This window comes from Anser cygnoides, chromosome 4 (assembly GCF_040182565.1).
Source record: "Anser cygnoides isolate HZ-2024a breed goose chromosome 4, Taihu_goose_T2T_genome, whole genome shotgun sequence".
Taxonomy (NCBI): domain Eukaryota; kingdom Metazoa; phylum Chordata; class Aves; order Anseriformes; family Anatidae; genus Anser; species Anser cygnoides.
The window spans coordinates 49,010,825-49,029,778 of NC_089876.1; the positions used below are offsets into that span (position 1 = coordinate 49,010,825).

Consider the following 18,954-nt stretch of genomic DNA (forward strand, 5'->3'; position numbering starts at 1 on the left):
ACTCTGTGTCAGGGTTTGACAGAATGTTTCTAAACATGTTCTAAATATATTTGGAAACTTTTAGTGAGAATTTGTAACAAGACTGAAGCAAGCTTTTCTTTTTGTATATTTATTTTTAATTAAGTCAACCTTGACGTAGAATTGGCACATCTTATTAGAGATAATATATCAGAATTCTGGATTAGTCATTTTCTGCAGAGAAAAGGTAGATTTAAGGTTTCAGAGATCCATCTTTGAACTGGATCAAGCATTTTCGTATTAATTCAGTCTGATTAAAGTGATCAGTATGCAGAAGCTTAACTTAGATAAGAACATGGTGTTATTTCATGAGGGAAAGTATTTGTGGAGGCCGTGTGTTTTACTCAGTAAGAATCATCTTTCCTACTTCTAATCATGTCAACAACCATGAGTTCCTTTGATCCCTATGTATTCAACATGCCATTCCCTTTTGGGAATGGGAACGTTGTGCCTTCTTGAAAATATATTGAAGTCCAGCATCAGTCACTTACAATAAGCCTCAGTGGTTTGCCAGACAAAAGCAACACGCATGTAGACCATGTTTACTCAGCGTGTATAAAGTTGTATACAAATGACTTAACCAAAGGGTCAGTTTGATCACTGAAGAGTCATCAGAGGAACTTGAATGACTACAGCCACTACTTAGATGTCACCAATTGCCTCAAAACGATTGCAGAGATGTCCATATGGTTCAGCTGTGCATGAATCTTGGTGCCTTCACTGTGGCCTGCCACTTGATCCAAGAAGAGGTAAAGAGGGAGGTTGTCCTTCTGCAGACGGCCTGGTAGAATATTTGCTGGTATTCTGGGATATCAATGTCCCTCTCAGAGCTATTCTGACAATAAAGGTATTGCCTTTTCTTGGGGCAGGCTGTAGAAAAGAATAAATATAGGTATATTTTAGCTTATGTATAGCAGGACTACTATCTTACTTTGTGACATGTGGGTGTTCCCAGTGCATCTCTTTCAGGGACTTATATTTATTTTATTTATATATGTAGACAATTTCCTCCATTAATTTCATGGGCAGCTGCAGCACTTCTCTAATGGCAGAAAAGTTTTTAATGTATCTAAGACACCAAAGAACTGGATGCTGCAGTATGGGGTATTGTATTACTTAGGGCTATAGACACCCATAAAAAGCATCTAATGCCCATCTCAGGAAGACAATCATTTGATTTCAGTAGGGCTTTCAAGAAAGTTGAGTTCTTATTGTAATTCTGCCTTCGCGGTTGTGTTTCTAGCCTATCTGCAGCTGGCACAGATACCACCTGTCTTCTACTGTGGGGAGAACAAGCATAACAAAAGATTGGCTTTCCTGACCTTCCTAATCAAAATCTCACTTGAACTTTCCCCTTTATAGTCACTATGGAAACACTGATCTCTGTAAGTTATAGTTTCATTTCCAATAGTTGCTATTTATACTGTCGTTTGAGCTGCTAGTACGAGGAAAACAAGTACATTCACTGAAGAACACCTTATTTGCACTATCCACATGCTCTATAGAACATTATTTCCTGTATTACTAACACTTCTCAACTCTTGTAATTTTCCATTTGGCTTGTTCTGCTAATTTGTTAAAAGCAAAATTATTCAACTTTTTTAAATGCTTGTTTCCAGAGCACTAGCAGTTCTAATAGCTGTATAAAGAGTTTTTGTTTCTGCCACACAAGACATACAGTCCATTTCACCTTTTCTTTTATAATTGGATTTGCAAATGAGTATAACTTTGAAGGACTTGCTTGCAATGCAGTATCAAGCATGTGTTTACCAAGTAGTAAAACTTTGATAAAGCTTACAACTCAAATAATTAACTGTGTGAAAAACAACAATTACAATGTCTTATGCCTTGAGTTCTGTTCAACAAACGCAAGATACAGCATTCATTTCTAGTTTACCTGTGGGAATGGAATACTGGAAAATGATCTAGAAAAGGATAGTACAATGAATTGATATTCGATGTTCTTGTAATCCCCACATATTGTGAGGTTTTCAAATTGTATAATGGTAGAGAGATCTTACTTCTTGATATCTATTTGTTTGGGGGTCAGCCTTGCACAACTTAGCTCTCTCTTGTCCTTGGGATTTTTCAGAGAAATGCATATAAGCACTGCCACAGTGCTTGCAGTAACTGTGTAAGGCAGCTATGTTAATGTGAAGTAAGGGAGGGCTTCCTACTTCAGATTTAATACAACTGTTTCTCACACCTTGAGAACTCCTTTGTTATCCTTACTTCACCACTTTGTCTTTTTTTCATTTGAGGTTTCTTTTTTGTTAGTTTTAATCAAGTGTTAGAAATGCAGTGTCATCAGCTCAGTATGGAATAGAAAGAAAATTATATCCTGGTGGGCAAAATAGAGGCAGATCTCCATTGTACACTGTGAATGATGGTGAGGGGTTATACACTTCTTGGAATTACAAATGAGCTTATGGATGTGCTAATAAAAATATTTTTAAAGGGCAAGAGATACTGAATGTACAAATCAGAGAAGGGATTACAAGCAAACGTGATTATATAAGAAAGGGCATTAACTGAATGTAAGGGCAAATTACAGGAAAACGAAGGGGGGGGGAAACTCTCTTTCAGTATTCATGAATCTGAAGAGCTGATACTGAATTATCCTATGAGGTAAATACATTGGTCTACACATCTGCAATAAAATATTCTTCCACAGATACAGGCAAAGGTAGTAAACAGTACTTAAAAGAAGAGTCCTGCTGAAAAGCACTAACAGCCAGAAGGAATTCTTTAAAACAGAGTAGATGAATGAACACATGAGCCAGAGTCATTTAACAGTGAATGCCAAGACCAACTATTACCGCATCTGTCAAGTTTGGGAATGTAAATGTCATGCCAAAAATGAAAGAAATCTTCGCTAAGGAATAAGAAACTTCACTATTGTCAGATTCATAGAGGTTTGTCAAGATACTGCATAAAGTTGCACCAGAATAAGTTATTTTGAGCATTTATAAAATGTGGGACTTGAGTGTTAAAACTGTTTTAGGAAAAATAAATGATCACCTGAAAATAAGCATTTTGTTGAAGGTGATTTACTGAGCAAGCAACTGAACGTCAGTAGACATCATATCTTGTTGTTTGATGTGAAGCAACATTTCCTGGTTATCTGGAAGTTAAGAATGGGTTCAGAAGGCATCAGGGATGTGACGAGCTTGAGGTTTGCATTTTTCCTGCCTCTGACAGGTTTGAGGATGATGCTTACCTCTGCTTACACAACTTTACTTTTGGAACCTTCAGGTCTGTCTTAGGATTCGGGTAGAGGTTGTGCATGCACATGTTTATAATTTTCTCTTCTAAAATACAGACCTAACTTGGATGGAGCTGTATAAATATGGTAGCACATGCATAAAGGTAGTATATGTGGGTGTAAATACAGTAGTCTGAAACACCGTGCTGTGTGATTTAATCTTTTGGTACCTTTTATCTGGTTTGCATTGATCTATGAAGACATTGTTTTCCCACACCTGGACCTAGTGCATTTAAATCATGATTTGGTTTAACACAGCAGTCTGTAGAGACAGGGGAACAGGTGAAAGAGGGAGTACAAAAATCTAGTAGTACTTTGGCAATTAATGTTGACACTTCCCAGCTGATCACAAGTTGGTCTTTCTTTTTCAGTGAACAAAAGGCAAGCAAACGAAAAGCATTTAAAACTTTCCTACTGTTGCATCATGACAGCAGGGATAAGATGAAAGGAGGTGCTCGGACTATCCTCTGAAGGCTGCTCAGCCTGAGCCCTGCTTGCTGCAACACAGAGGTCTGCATCCTGACCCAGCTCTGGCAGCTGGCAGCAGTTTGCATGGCTGTGTTTTAACCCACCTTCTGCCTTCTCGTTGCTATCTTTGGTCTGGCTCCATGGTATCTTAAGGATTAGCTCTGTGCATATTCCAGCAGCTTTGCATGTCTCTTGGCAATATCCAGCTTTAAACTTAATACAGTGGGAGGTCATTCTTCCCATTGCTATGCTTCTTATTTGTTTAGATTTCATTCATTTGTTGGATCTGCCACAAGCTTTACATTCTTGCATACTTGGTTGGCCAGTAAGTACACGTGTATAACTTACTGATAAGTGACACATTTTTGTCATTGTTTCCAGACTAGTGCAGTTTGTTACGCTTGCCATGTGTGTGCCATTTTCTGTTCAGTGGTAATCTCTTTCAGATGTTGTATGCTAATGTATCTTAATAAACCATTACTTCAGACAAAGTACCTGAATAATTTCATTATGCTTATATAAGCAAACATCTTTTGGTATTTTAACCCTTATCTTTCTAAGCAGGGATGTTGAGGCACAGGTGAGATGAGAAGACAGTAAAGCAAAAGCAGTTTGCAGGGTTATGGCTCGATACCTACCAGCCATCTCTGTTATACTGGTGCCCAGTGAGGGTAATGGTGCAAGGATTGCCAAATGAAGCACAGAATTGCCCTTGCCTTAAGAATTTCTGTTGTGCAAGGATGTCTGTGAAGCTTTATGTATTTGGCTTTGTACCTACTGGAGAAAAATTAGATATTTCTCAACAAGAAAAAAGGACAATGGTCTTCTGTAATATCCCTAGCTACTATAAAGAAGCTTATGGTATCAGCAGGAATTTTGACTCTGAAGTGAGAAATAAAATGAGACAAAGGAAAACTGACAAGCAATAAATATTCCCTTTCCATTTAACTTGCCAAAAGGCCTAAGAATGTAACACCAAAGATCTGTGCTGAAGTTCTCTTGCTTATTTCACTTAAAGCAGTACATTTCTTATTATCTACAAAATATTATCACATCATTTTGTCTAGGATGTTGCTTAAGAAAAGCTCTGCTGTGACTCATGGTAGTTAAGCTGGATAAAATAAGTGGCAAGAAACTCAATTCTCACTGATGTTCAATTGCCAATTAATTTTCTAGAGCATGATGCCTTGTTTAATACAATGATTTACTTAAACACAGTTTATTGTTTCACTTGGTTTGAAGGTATTTTAACCACAGTGATGGATGTGTCTAATTTAGATATCTTCATCCTAAAGCTTAAAGCTGAATAAGTGCGTTTTAGTCTTATAACTTCAAATAAATAGATAAACTGCTTTTCCAAGGTGGGGAAGATAAGTTTATGGCTGAATCCTACATCTGGATCATTATAATTTGGAAATGCCACTCACCCACTTCTAGATGTTTCCAAAATGAAAGTATGGAATAAAATAAGAAATTTCACTTCGGTAATTCTGAAACCACTAGCTATTACTCTTATACAACTTTAACAAGAACAAAAAGTACATGGTTGTCCAAAACACCATGCATTACGTAGTAAGCCTGTGCATGTATGGTAATACGGATGTTGCACAGGATTTTCGTGTGTTTTGCAGATTCCTGTGAAGAATTTCCAGTGATGGCCCCTATTCTTCAGAGCAGGGAGTGATACTGAAGGGCAAGGGAATGTCTTGCTGTTCATTTTTATGGCCACCGGGTGTCATTCTAGGAGCAGACTTTGGCCAGCCTGGGTGCATTACTATGGCAGCAAGTACTGGAGGCTTCACAGAAGCCTCTTTTCTTGCTTTGCAGAAAATCAGCCTCTAAAGCAATGATTATTTACCTTTTGTGTCTATTTCCGTTATTCCAAGGGATAAACATTGTTGTTTTCCATTTTTGCATCCAGAGTGTGACACGCCAGGATGTAGCATAAAATACTGAGGCGATTAAAGGCATTTGCGTTAAGATGTCCTGTAAATTCTACATAGTCATCTGGGGAAACTTCTGTATCTACACATCAAATTTGCATGGGTTTAAGTACAGTGTTTCTGAAGATGTTAATAGCTATTTTCAATAATTACCTTATTAGCAACTGTTTTGAATTTGTCCATAACTAACATCTTACGATGAAAGTGCAGGAAGAATGGGGAGGCAGAAAAAAATTCTAGGCAGAATCAAGTAAATGCTACTTCACCCCCCACCCCCCCACCCCACCCCCCCAGCTCGTGTCCCGGAAAGAGAAAGCCCTTTAAAAGAGCCACGGCACCATGTTCAGGCACCAGTATAGGCTTAGGTTGGTGTTACGCTGAAGAAAGCTTGCTGGATTCAGTGTTTGACATATCTTGCTGGTCTTGTTTCAAATAATTCTTAGGAGGAGTTTAAGTGGGAGAATGAGCCAATAAGAGCACTGGATATCTTCAGGAACAGGAATAGTAGCATGAAGAAACATGTGAAGAAAAGGAGATGAAAGATTTAATGAAGGGGAGCAAGGTACATGAGGCAATGAGAACAGATTTTGGTAGGGCAGAGATTTATGGAGCTTTAAAAGTGGAGATGTGGAGCCTGGACTTAAAAGTGGAAGGGGTCTGGAAGAAAACCAAGATGCAAGCGGGAGTAACAGTTGAAGTATTAGAGACTGTTTCTAACACTCTGAAGTGGAAGAGGAACAAGGAATTTTTGTCTTGTGTAACTATGTTTATCTTCATCCCAGCATATCTGCCTCTTTAAGTGATTAAAATGCCTCTAAATTGAAAGCATCATTGTCAATCCAGACAAATTAATCTGGAGACCTATGTATCATTCTACTAAATTGCTGAGAAATTATTCAAGAGACCTGAGAAGTGGCTGATAGCAAAGCTTCACAAGTAATATATATCAGAATTGAAGTTGGTTCTGGAATTCTTGTTCCATGTTGCCTGTGATGTTTTCAAAATAAAATATATTTTAAAAAAAAAAAAAGATGCACCTTTTGTAATGTTAGTTTCCATTTACTCTGCCTGCCACCTAACTCTCAACAAAGATCAAAGATGTCTGGAGTTTAGATTTAAAATATCTGTGTGTGTGTTAATGGTGTTTTTTCGTTGTTGGTTTTTTGTTTGTTTTTAATATGGAACACAAAGATCAGTCAACTCTGGCTTGACCTGAAACTGTCTGGAGCAGGTACAATTTGAGGGGTGGAAATAGCTGTGTCTTCTATGAAATCTGATGCCCCTCCTGCCATATTAGAGCTGGAATATTTCTCATCTCTGCAATTACTAAATGAAGGATGTTCATTAACAAAGATGGGTTGCAAAAGCTGGCAGCAAAAATAGTGAAGAAATCCTTTATGTTTCTTGTTTTCTATGCTTCTGATCAGTCTAAGCCTGTCTTATGTATAACTTGAGAATCTTTTTCTTGATTATATGGGAATGCTGTTATGAATGTCATGCTTGCAACTGAATAGTTTTAAAGATTTTCTAAAGCAGTTGGACAACTTTAATTATCTGATAAGTGAAATGCAAAGTATTGTTTTTATTGGATCAGACACAGAAGCATTTAATATTTCGTTGTTCCACTATGGTTGCATTTCTAGTAGTGTCAGAACTTGAAAATTTGCCTCTTGTCCTACTAATAATGGTTTTAAAGGCTATCACGCATTGCCAGTAAATTTCCTTCTGAAGATACTTCTATGATGAAGAGAATCAGGCCTCTCAAAGAACTGGGTTTCATCTGAGCTTTTCTTTTTACATCCACATTTCAGGAAGGAAGTTGTGTTCCTATTATACTTTCTCTGCCGTGCTGTCTGAGCATCTGCTAGTATTATGTTAAGGAAGGTGACTACAATCTCTCACATGATGCTTTCCTTCCTCTCCTTCCACCCCTCAAATTTCTCTCCAGGAAGTGAATTATGTGTTTCATGTTCTGTATGTATGGGCGAAAGAGCTGGCGTACACGTGCTGCTGTGCATGAGACAGCAAAGCCAAAAGTACCCGAGTTCAGTGCAGAAGAGACGTTCCTTGCAGTAGCTGCTGACATGAGGAAATGCTGATATTTCTTTGGGCTTGAACCTGCTTCCTGGAGGCCGAGGCTATCTTCTTTGTCAGGCTTCTGACAACTTGGAAGAAAAACTGAGGGGATTTGCATCCAGCTGCATGAATTAGTATTTCCTAACAACTGAAAATTGTTAGTGGCTAGACATAGGCATTGGAGGTGGATTTCAGATTTTAAAATGAATGCTGTTGTGCCCATTCCTTTTAGGGTCCTTAACATTTTAGTGCATTTTCCTGGATGTGTGCCACCCATTTGGGAGTGCAAGTGATATCATTTGTCAGCTTTGTATTGCCTAAGGTTATAATAATACTCAGTTCATCTAGAACTGCTGGTATGTCTCTCAACCACCTTTACTTTGCAATAGAGTATTTATTGATTTATACCTGCCTGAGGGAGCTCCTTCCCAAAAGCTGTCACCGACGGTACAAGTCCCACCCGGGCTCTTTGCAGACTGATTCTTGACAGGGAACACTCCTTAGCCCCTGCAGGCTGTGAAGATTCCCAGTGCTTTTCTGATCCATCTCCCATCCTCCTCCCTACCCCAGTTCTACCCAGGCTTAACAGTGGAACAAAAAGATTTATTTAGCAAGCGCTTACAAACAGGATTTTAGGGAAAAGATTGAAAAAAATCTTTAAGCTACAACTGTTTTATAGCTTAGACCTATAGCTGCCTAGCCAGCCTGGACTACTTCCTACCCCAGCATCAGTGCTAGGAATTTGGTGTGACACAACACGCTATTTCCAGAATTTTGCAATCATTTCCTCCAGTGCCTTTTCTTGCCTTGGAGGTAAATTTTATGATAGAGATGAACTGCAATGAAGAAAAATGACAGCTAGAAGTAGAAAAGCTGTGGGATTTCTGCTCTCTCAACTGATAAGCGGTTTACTGGCATTTAAGTGAAGCACTTCTTTTGACAGGATAGTTTGATTCCTTAAAAGTCACTCACATTAGCCAGCTTGAGACATTGTATGGTGCCCATTCACTTCAACTTTTGAGGCTTAGTTTTTTTCTTTAATATTAAATGTTGCTACACGCATTTTACAAAGTTTGTGGTTTCTAAACAATCACCAATTTCTTTTGTGAGTACTAAACATCCTCCCATTACTACAGGTAACTGATCTACTCAAATACTGTTTGGCTTGGATGTATCTGTGAGATCAGCTCTTGATTTGTGCAAGTATATTCTCAATATGTTTCCTTAATCCTCTATCAGAGACAAAGTTTTTGTTGTTATTTTTATATCTTTTATAACAAGTTATGATAAACAGTTTTGGGCTTTGCATATCTAATTATACTATTGGGTTCTTAACGAGACAGAAAAATGGTACGTTGCATACAGCTAGTAATTACTGGGAAGATCAGAAGATATATTTGAAAAAGATGTAGTGGTAACTGCTTAAAATATTGCAGCTGCTGCAGAGTTTGCTTTTAATGTTAGGTTGGGTATATTTTCAAACATAGTACATCTAGTTACCAAGTCTGACTTAACTAGTAGTTGTCTTGCTTATGATGTTGGGCAATAAAAAGGAGGGAAAATACCATGATTTTTTTTTTTTTAAAGTTTGTATCTTGGGTTGCTGTTTGTTTCTTTCTTCTTCTTTTTTAAAAGAACAATGTTGTTGAATAGCTAAGGAACTGTAGAGGTTGAAGGCTAATTTATTGTCCTGAGTTGGGTGCTAGTGAGTAGAGTTTCACTGCCTCTCTGCACTGTTCTTTCAATGTGGAACACATTTAGAAGGGGGAAAAAGAAAAATCAGTTTTGCAAGAGAATAATACTCTACAAATGTCTGCCTATACAGAGGCACAGAAGGACACATTAGCTGCTTCCACTGTGATATCATCCTCCCCTTGGATATTTAAGTACCACAAAGACCACAGAATAAGGGAGGGAGTCTAGGCATGCTCTGTTATGACTAACTGCCAGGTTTAGACGTGGCTTTTTTTATTATTATTTTTTGATTTGTTTTTTTTTTTCCTCAGGAATACTGGTAAGTCTTACCTTCTAGTTCCAAAAACTCTCTTTCATTCTGGTAATGTGCTTCTGTATCGTCACCTGTCAGCTGGGCTTGCGTGGCCTGATCTCTTACAAAGACAGGATTTGTCTGCTTTCCTCAGTCAGGGAAAACGCTGTTTGCTGTTGTATGGTGTTGTATGTTGTGAGGTGTTCTTGGTGATCCGGCATGGTGTGGTGCTTCAAGTATTAGCCGTCTTTAACTCTACTCAGATACATGTAAAAAAGAACATGTGACTTGAAGCAGGAGCATGCTTGAATCCAGCACTCACCACCTGTGCTTATTTGGAAAATGGGAATAATAAATAACAGGAGGAGATTTGTTCTGTCCTTCTTTCTGCCCTTCTTTAGGGTGTAAATGAGAAAATCTTGTAACTGCTATAGTTACAGATGGAACTTGAGAGAAGTTAACTTTCTTTTCTTTAGCTCAGAAGACAATATTCAATCCATGTAATCTATCACTAAAGCACAGAGATCTTACTTTTTGGGGAAAACATTGTGGTGAAAGTGACTGACTCCCTTCCTTCAGGTATAAATTAACTAAGAGTTAACTAATGAACCCATGCAACGAGGTTCTATTCAGATAGTGTATGAAATAGCTACATTTAGTAATAATTAATACTGTGCAATCCCCAATAACTAACCAAGATATGAAACTCCCTCAACTCCAGTTTAAATATTACTTTGCATGGTCTTAGTTCACTCCAGCTCTCCCCAGGGCTTTCACTTCTATCTCCAGCAAACAGCCAGAGTCAATATGCAGTGTAATATCATCAGATATGCACTTCCAACACAGAAATTTAATGGTCACCTGTTATGATTAAAGCCATAAGAGATTAGAATGCTTCATAGTCGCACAATTCATGTCTTTTATGATTTATTTTGCCCTAATCCCACTGAGTGCTACACAATATTTGTAGAGAGTTACCGAGTGACTGAGAGGCAACGAGTTATATCTAAGTCCCATCTTGGAAATAACTTAGTTCTCTAGGGATGTTAAGTGAAACTTTATTAAAGGTAGGTACAAACATCCTCTGACTTAAGGGTTAATTATCTGGCAACACTGAAATTCTGAGTTGTACGTGTTTAATTTTTTTCTTTGCAACAATTAGAGATGCTTAATTATTTTGTAACGTCACCTTTTTTGTTGTCACTTTATTGCAATAGCTACTCTATTGTACTGTCCTCATAAGCTTCAGATGAACAGTTTCTCTGACTGACTTTTCTCAAGAATCTGTAAAAATCCTACTAGTTCTCTCAGCTCTGACAGGCCATGCAACAATCACGGCACACCAACAAGGTCAGCTATAATTCTTCAGAAACAAGGCCAGGAGCTTTTCTTTAAAATGCTTTCTAGCAGCCTACAGAGGAACATTATGTCCCCATACTAAATGTTTCAATTAGACAGGCCTTCATTTCTGAGGCTTTGGTAGCAAATCATCACAATTTCTGTGGCTGATGTGGAGAGCCTAAATCTGATTCCAGAACCAGATGTTTTTTCCACATTGGTTTAGCAAGCCACTGATTTTAAACTCTAGATGCAAACTAATAATGCAATACGTATGCAAGTGAGGGTGGAGGAGGAGATCTCCCTCAAAACCTTATAGAAGGTAGCCAGAACTGATGACATTGGACTAGTGTAACCAAATATACAACCCAATACGATTGATCAAGATTTCTCAAAGTCACCACAGGTATATTAGGAATGAATTTGGGCCTGTAGGTTCTTATATGTGCTGCCACTTTGGGAAGCTCTCCGAGACTTGAGGTGTATCGACGTGTATTTCAGATTCTTTTTTTTTCCTGCTGTGATTGCTTGTGATTGAGACAAAATGTGATTTTTAATCTCATTGATTATCTTATGAAAATGATAATAAGCTAGTTTTTGTTTTCTTCAGTATTTTTTATCTGTGTATAACATGCTGTTTCTGGTTCAGGACTAGGTCATACGGCTGCTAAAATTCTAAAAAGTCTTTCCTGAGTAAACCCCAAATCAATCTTTTGGGTCAAGAATTGGGTTGACTTGAAACAGTTTGTCAGGGGAGAGGGTAGAATCAGGGAAGGAATAGAACTATTGCAGTTTCTCTCTAGAAAGCTATTAATTTTTCAAAAAGCATGTTGTGTGCTTTGACTTCCTACATGTGAGTTCTAGTAAAGCAGAAAAGAAACCCACACCATTGCCTTATGCAATACAGAATTAATCTTCGGGACTTCCCAATGGGGCCAAGAACTTAGTTCCCTCTTAAAAATAAATAAATAAATAAATAGATCTGTGGACGAAGCATCTGTGAGTATAGTGAAGTAACAACTAGTTTTGCTTAGATGGATGTATCCTCCAGCCAGCGTGGGCTTGAACGTTGCTATAAGTAATGTAATTTCCATGACTGGTTAAAGAAACCTGTGACAAAATTAATCAAGTATAGGCACCTGCAGTTCAGTGATTTAGAGCACTCAGAGTAAAATGCAACTTTCTATAATGGTGACATTTCCTCATAGTAAAATACGCGTGGAACACCAGGTTTGTCTACACTTATTGCAGACATGACCAATGGGATGGGTAGCTTGTTCGTGCAAACCGTGATATCAGCTGGAGGCTGCAGAGAATGACACCGATGTTTGTGTAGAGACAGGTAAAAACATTTATTACAGTATGCATTCATACCTAAATACCACATCACATATTTCAAAAAAAAAAAAAAAAAAAGAAAAAGCTAAAACTCTCCTAGGTCAAGTCCCTTTCTCTGTTAGTACAGCTGTGTCTTTTTACAAGCCCGTCTTTAGTGCTTTGGTTGTATTCTCAAAAGGCAAACACCACTCCCTTTGGAGGCAGTTTCATAATCAATAGACTTCATTACAGGCAATGTTTTCTCCTTCCTTTGTTCGTTTTATTAACCCTAGATGACTCTTGCTATCTCTCAGGAATCTAATCCCTGACTCTCTTTGGATCACTCCCCTCTCAGCCTGCCCTTACCCCACATATTTTGGAGATAGTATATAATGCCTCCTAGCAAAATTTTCCAGGAACTAACTTCTCTTTGCACTGTTGAGCAGAGCATGCTTAATTATATATATACCTGCCAAAACTAGTGGTGGTGTTTTGTTTTGTTTTTGGCTTTGCTTCCTATTCTCTTACCACCTGGCCCCATTAAGAACAAAAATAGAACTAATTTTATTTTAAGTAGTTTAGAAAATCAGACTGGTGCACAGAACTACGTTTGGAGAATGCAATGAACATACAATTGTAAAGGATCTGTTAGACTTCCAATCATCTTCCTAACCAAAACTTAAGAGCTCTTTGAGAGGAGAGGGATATACAGGTTAAACTGATAAAATATAGTGGAATACTAACAAACCTCTGTGTGTGTGTGTGTTTAACATTCTCTATTTGCATAAATCAATGGAATGAGTCCTTTCACAAGGACAAGATTAACAAGAGGTGATTCCATATCAGTATGAAGTTAGATATTTTAATTTTTCCTCCAGAGTGCAGTGAGCATAGCATGGTATGTAAGGATTAGCTCAAACTGATATGGTTCCATTTATGAAAGGTCCTTCAAAGGAAATTCCTGATACAGTCTGACACAAAAATTCTGTCAGGAAGAAGCACGTTAAGCAACCTGCTTTCCAGTTAGGGTATATTTATTAGTTACACGAGCCAAAGTATGTGCAGAAACGTGTTGAAACTCTTGCTCTTTTTCTAACCTGCCTTAAAATTATGTCATAGCAAAATTTTATTTATGGCTTCTTTTCTTTAATAGTATTTTTTCTTGTCAGTTAAACCAGAAACTATTATACCTTTTCTGATGGTGGAAGAAGAGTTGTATGTACAGCACAGCTAAAAACAGAAACTGAAATGTCTGAATATTTGCCAAGATGGAACAAAGTATTGGTGTTTTTTTCTTTTATAATTAGTATGCAAATTTTGAACTCTCTGAGAGATAAGAGAATAAGAAAACTAAAAAGCAGATTTTTTTTCATTCTGGTTGCTTCTGATCAGGTCAGAAAATGGCCTTAGTTGTCCAGCAAGGAAGGAGGGCAAATACCAGGGAACGCACCTGAGCAGTTCTCGGTGATGTCCGAAGCAGCGCGTAAGCACTGCAGGCCCACCGTGGTGCCATTGCTGGAGGCCAGCAGTTGTCTGCTCTGCAGAGCCATGGCTTGTAAACTGTGCCCCTCCTGAAAGCAGTTTTTACAGAGTTTTGGACACAAAAGTAGCAGTAACCTGTGGCTCTTGTAACTGTATGGTCACAAAAGCAAAACTTACTCCTAGAGAGGAATTAAAATAAACTTCCTGTGCTTATCCTGCCCCACTCGTATCCCCAGGCCTGAAGGGATGAGCAGCACAGGATCCTGCCTGTGCTGTGCCGTACCCCCAGGTTATGATTATGTAGGAAGAACCCTGCCTGTTTCATATTTACTGCTTTCTCAATGAAAAAGATAAAATTCTATGAGCATAACCATAGCGGTGTGATAAGAAGGAAAATACTATGGCTATCAAAGTCCCTACTGCATAACAAGCTCAATATTTCCTGCTAATTTTAAAGTGAAAGGGCCTAGCTTCCCTCTCACTTAATATGGATAAACCTCATCTTGCTCAACTATTTGCTGATTGTTTCATTGGGCAGGAAAGTGAAGGTTAAAATATGCCCTACTTGAGGGATTTCATATTTAGGCCATTATTCAAAAAAGTCATTGGTAAATTGTCCTTCAAAGACCAAACTGCCTCTCAGTAACTGAAACCAAACAAAAATCAATCAACATTCTGTAGTAAACTGGGTGCATCGATCCTGTTCATAAACTTGTATGAAATATGATTCAGTATATATGCTCCCATGATTAATTGTGTGGAAAGCCTTCACCCTAAAGCCTGAATGCTGCTGCGTGGTGCAGGAAAGAGCATTTTATCTCACTGCAGGCTAATGATTTGTTTAGAGCTTAGTGAAACATCTGTTTGAGGGTGGCAGATGACCACACCTCATACAGCCATGGGACACGAGTATTTCTGAGGAGGTGGAATCAGGCTGCACTTCCAAGGATGAATTCAGACTGCTCTGTGAATAAATGAGCTGGAGTCAGGTCTCCCTCTCTTCCAGTGGAGCCCCCAGGAGAGCTGGGGCTTGTAAAAGGAGTGGGAAACAAAACAAGTGGGAAGACTGGGAGGGAGAAGTGCTTGTGCCCCAAACTGGGATTCTGCTTGCTGATGGCAGGTGTGAGTACAAAGATCTTAAAATGCAGGGGATTCCATTATGATTTTAGTTGAAATGTATCATGGCACCTTTACAGCTCACAAGATGTAAAGGAAGTCCCGGGGACATCCTTCACATTGTGGTACCATACACAACACCTCCCACCCTCCCCTTTTTGGTTTACCTGCCATATTGAGTATGTTTGGGATTACTGAGTTCCAGAAGGGACAATTATAATTTCTTGGCATAGGGGTTGGGTTGTCATGCAAGCCTCCAAGAGGTTGCTGCTGAGATGACGTCTAGGCTGCTTTTTTTTTTTTTTAACATCCGAAGGGAGTAAGATGCTCAACTGCAAGCTGCTTCTATGGTATATATCTCCTCCAGACCACTTAGAAAACATGGCTTTCAGCCCTTTCTTTATAGCCCACCATTATGACTGGATGCTTCATCTTTCAAAGAGAGATGAGAAATATCCGAGTTTTAATATTATAGCATTTCTGGTTGCTCTGCTTGTCAGCAGTGTGTTCTAGTTCAGGAAAGGAAAAAAAAGCAACTTTGAGCAGCTGTGCTTGCTGTCCAGTGCTTTCGCATTAAATAGCTCCTGGTTTGAAGATAATTTATTAATTGTCATCATCACTGATGGCACTAGAAATGCAAACAAGTGCTCTGAGAAAGCTGATAAAAGAGTTGTCATTGGAGCAGTTTATTAGTTTTGGGTAGTTGTTTTTTTTTTTTTTGGTTTGTTTGTTTGTTTTTGTTCTGTGTACCTTAAGTTGTTCATATATTTGTGTAATCATACAAAATAGATTTTTTTAATTCTCTGTGAATGCCAAGTATTCCTACTGTCCTGCCATCTTATTATCTCTGTAAAGTCTGAATCACTGCTAAACTGCTAGGCTGAATGTTCAAAATCTGTACTATAAAGAACCAAGTGGATCTACATATTGGATTTCTGTACACCAGTATCTCACCTCTACCTGTGTGCCATTTTCACATAATTATGGTTACATACATTTCCCCTCCTTGCATCAAAAGGTATGTGCACAGCGGGTGTTCTCCTCAGGAAAATCTCTCTCAGTGATTATGTAGCTGCAGCCCGTGACTGTGCAATCCACTCTCTCCACCTTCTCTGTGTGTTACATTCTACTTTTCCCTGGGTTGCCCCAATCTCCTCTGTTGTCACTATAAGCAGTGCGCTCCTCCTCTCCCTTTAGGTCAGTTATTACACCACGGTAAAAAGGGGAGGATATGAGTGTGTGTGCATCCACCGGGAGCTGGTGAGTCCAAGTTTTAAATCGATACAGGACAGAGGTGGGTATATTTCTGTGAGAGGGCAGAGCAGTGGGAGCTGCTATAAAGGTTTAAAAAAGAAGTAAATTATGCACTCCTCCCAGTGCTAGCCGCAGCAGGCAAGCCAATAAAAAGCTGAGCCCTCTCCCTGGACACAGCAGACGTGCGTGCACCTGATACAGGAATTTCTGCCAGCAGTGCAATTTGGTTTTCCTTGTGGTCAGGAAGTGCAGGCAGCTGCGTTATGATTACCTCGAGCACACGCTCTCAGGGAGCAGCTACTGCTGGTTCCTACTATCAGGTGCACCCAAGTAGGAGAAGTCAGTGTTTGAGCCTCTGTGTAGCCAAACTGTAGATTTGCCATGACTTACTGTACATTTTCTACTTTTAAGATATATGCTGAACCCCAGGGCAGTGTACATGCTTTGAACACTACTTGCATAATGATTTAGTGCTCACTAGTAAATCTTCTGTGGGCCTATACAGTACTGTAACTATTCCCGACTTTCATTTTTCCAGACTTGTAGTGAGATTTTTTTTATTATATTTTGGTGGGGGGGGTGCCAGTTTCTTATGTTCAAAACATTAGGAAGGCCAGTGATTGCTTCAGCAGCCAGGCTGTTTGCCCCTGGTAGATATGAATGCAAAGCCACTGAACTTCATAGATGCAGCTGCATCACAGGATCTCTCAGTGTGACAAGTTATATAAAACAGTTTTAAATATCACACACTAACAAATATATCATGCTGTTATTCTTTCTTCTCTCAATTTTTAGTTTTGTCTGGTTTTATCAAGGATTAGCAAAACATGGGATTGGAAAGTATTGAATATTGTTTACTGTTAGGCTTTGAAAAGACTCCCTCTCAGGAGAGTACCTCAGAATTTCTCTACAGCCTATAAAACCTACATAAAATCATAAATTTTCTTTGGCAATCTTTTATTTTAACTGAAAGAAAGTAAAATAAAGACAATTGTTAAAAAAAAAAAATGGTGGTCTGGTGGGATTTAATGGAGAAAGCAGACTATAAAGCTTGCTTTGGATCAGCTAAAATAGACTTCCTGACTACTCCTAAGCAGTTGCCTACTTGCATTCCTTTGGAGAAATTTTTGTCTTGTTCCAGATTGGATATTGCATATTCATAGGACTATTTTAAAACGTGGAGCTGATTTAGAAATTCTTGCCTTGAAAAAAATAGTCATAATTCATTCCTTTCCCCCTCAGTTTCTTGCTACCTTTTTGTCTTCTTTAATTCTTACATGAACAAGCTGCCAAGAGTATTCATAATGCACAGTCTGATTCTGTTTCTTGATGGCTAAATTATACATGATAAATATTCTGGCAAATATTAGGTTTTAAAAAATCCTGCATATATCTAATACATGAGTTAAGTGTACTAATAAAAGAACTGGGATGCATGGAATAAAACCCCTCTCCTTTTCTAAGAATATTTCACATGCAAAAGCTGCACATTGCTATCTGGACCTGTGGCCTAGCAATTAAGCCACATTTTTCTTTATTATTTTTATTTTGGCTTATGCTAGATGTTCAGTACTTCTGTGCATTAGCATATATGATAGATTTTGAGTTGTATTCCTTCCTATCTTATAGTTTTTTTCTTGAAGGCATGCTTTGGGCCTTAGAAGGCATGAGTTACATTTCAGGGTTTAGGGTAATAATGCTTTTTTTATTCCAAGTATTGCTTTCATCATTATCCTCTGCAATGAGGCTATTAGAAGGGGATGGAGGGAGGAGGGGAAGGGAGAAAGGGGGAAAAAAAATCTGTGGTAAACTCTTTCAGGTAAACAGATGACTGTTAAAAAGTTTGCACACCCATCTCTTCAGGGTGACCCTAAACTGCTACAGTAGAAAGAACATTTTACAATAGTGTCTGACAGTGTTACTTTCCTTATCAAAACAGCTCATCAAGGTTAGTGTATAACTACAAGTCTGAGTAAAAACTTGGTTTAAAGGCATGAGGTCACTGGAAAGAAATACTTGCATTTATTTGTATTGAAACTAAGCTAAACACATAAACAGCTAAGTTTTGTGTTGTCCTTTGTGATTACGTCCTCACAGAAAGTAGGGCTCACAGAATCAATACAAACAGGAAAAGTCTTCTGTTTCTATATTTCTTAGATAGAAGAGAATCAGCAGGAAGAAACTGGGTTTCTGATAGAAGCTGTAGCTGTGCAGACCTCTCCCTGTCAAAGTTCGGGGAACTATAGGCCTGTCAGTTTGACCTCAGTGCCAGGAAAGCTCATGGAGCAGATTATCTTGAGGGTCATCACGCGGCACTTGCAGGGCAAGCAGGCGATCAGGCCCAGTCAGCATGGGTTTATGAAAGGCAGGTCCTGCTTGACGAACCTGATCTCCTTCTATGACCAAGTGACGCGCTTGGTGGATGAGGGAAAGGCTGTGGATGTGGTTTACCTTGACCTCAGTAAGGCTTTTGACACCGTTCCCCACAACATTCTCCTCAAGAAACTGGCTGCTCGGGGCTTGGACTGGCGTACGCTTCGCTGGGCTAGAAACTGGCTGGATAGCTGGGCCCAGAGAGTTGTGGTGAATGGAGTCAAATCTGGTTGGAGGCCGGTCACTAGTGGTGTCCCCCAGGGCTCGGTACTGGGGCCGGTCCTCTTTAATATCTTTATCGATGATCTGGATGAGGG

The 18,954-nt window shown here is 38.9% G+C and overlaps 1 long non-coding RNA gene across 10 annotated transcripts in view; it reads left to right on the top strand.

The window, feature by feature from the left end:
• LOC106032282 (uncharacterized) overlaps positions 1-18,954 on the top strand; it is an 86,282-nt gene that overhangs the window by 28,955 nt on the left and 38,373 nt on the right. The window lies entirely within an intron of this gene.